The sequence below is a fragment of the Trachypithecus francoisi genome, unplaced genomic scaffold, assembly GCF_009764315.1.
Source record: "Trachypithecus francoisi isolate TF-2019V2 unplaced genomic scaffold, Tfra_2.0 Lachesis_group8, whole genome shotgun sequence".
Classification (NCBI taxonomy): domain Eukaryota; kingdom Metazoa; phylum Chordata; class Mammalia; order Primates; family Cercopithecidae; genus Trachypithecus; species Trachypithecus francoisi.
Window position 1 is genome coordinate 96,304,031 of NW_022681473.1, and position 1,605 is coordinate 96,305,635.

Sequence of the window (1,605 nt, forward strand, 5' to 3'; positions counted from 1 at the left end):
GATACCCCTGTGTGTTAAGTCCATCAGAGTGTTATAAAGTAAAGGGCTGTGGTTCAGGAGAGAGGACAGGCAGTAATACTTTTTTTTTTTTTTGAGAGACGGAGTCTCTCTCTGTTGGCCAGGTTGAAGTGCAGTGGTGTGATCTTGGCTCACTGCAACCTCCACCTCCCAGGTTCAAGTGATTCTCCTATCTGGGCTTCCCAAGTAGCTAGGACTACAGACATGTGCCACCACACCCAGCTAATTTTTGTATTTTTAGTAGAGACAGGGTTTCACTATATGTTGGCCAGGCTGGTCTTGAGCTCCTGACCTCAGGTGATCTGCCTGCCTCGGCCTCCCACAGTGCTGGGATTAAAGGCATGAACCACTGTGCCGGCCCGTGCAGTAATACTCTTTTGATTGCAAATGCCGCATTCCTTTCTCCATCATCAGTACCTGCTGACCATGTCCCCATCTCCCTTTGCAGTTGCTGTGACCCCATTTCAGGCCCTTGTTACTCTCATTGAGACTAACAGTTATTTACTCCCCTTTCTCCCAGTTACTCTTTCTCATTTGCCCTTTTATACACAGTTCCAAGATTAACCTTTTGGAAATTCAGCTCCAATCCCATCACTCCCCAGATCAGTGGTTGTGGAGTACACTTATAAGATTGGAAAACGCCACATACCTCACACACAAAAATATTCTTCTAATTTCCTGGAGCTGTTTTTTTTTTTTTTCCCCATCACCTGCTAAACATGTATATAATGACAAACACCTATTTTCCATCTTCCCCCAACCAATCCTGCAATCCACAATAGTTGAAGTGGTGGGGGAGGCAAAGAAGCATTTCTTTTCTCTTTAGTTCTAGTGAAACCAATATTTTTTCTTTATACATAAAACAATTCATTGTTATACATGAGGGCATTTTACTCAGTAGAATGTTGTTGAGGTTGTACGTAATGTATATTCATTTTTGTGGCAATGCGTCCATTTCTATGCATTGCAGTTCAATGGAGCAGCACCAGAAAGAAAGAAAAAAAGAACAACTCACCAACCTTAATGCTATTTTAACAAAATGCTTTAAATTATGTTTCTTCCAGTTAATGGTTTGAAAAGAAAAATGGGGAAAGTACATACATTTTACTAGAATGAGCCATCAGAGATCTAAACAAATGGACCAAATGAGTTTGTTTGAATGTTCCCATTCACATAGGATTATACATTCAAATAAAACCGTGTACATTTATTTGAATATGTAATCAAGGAGCTAAGCGTAAGTGGCACTTATTTCTAAGTGTAGCATTCCTGGTTTACACATGTGAGTACCTCAATGTGTTGTTAAAAAGCAGAAAATAGTTCTTTCTATATGCATTTTATGCAAATTTCAAAGCTATTGTTATTGTTTATCAGCTTCATTGCTCCTCAGGCACAGACACTTGCACATATTACCAGCAATGCTGCTGCCAAATGGAAGGCTATATTCAAGTTTCTCAAGTTGTCTGAGACTTTGGGAAAGTTGGTTCATTCATTCCTTCATTTTTCATTTGACAAGTCACTATGCTAGGTGCTGAGTTACAAAGGTATTTGAATCATCTAGGCTTTTTAAAGTGCCTATCCATACTG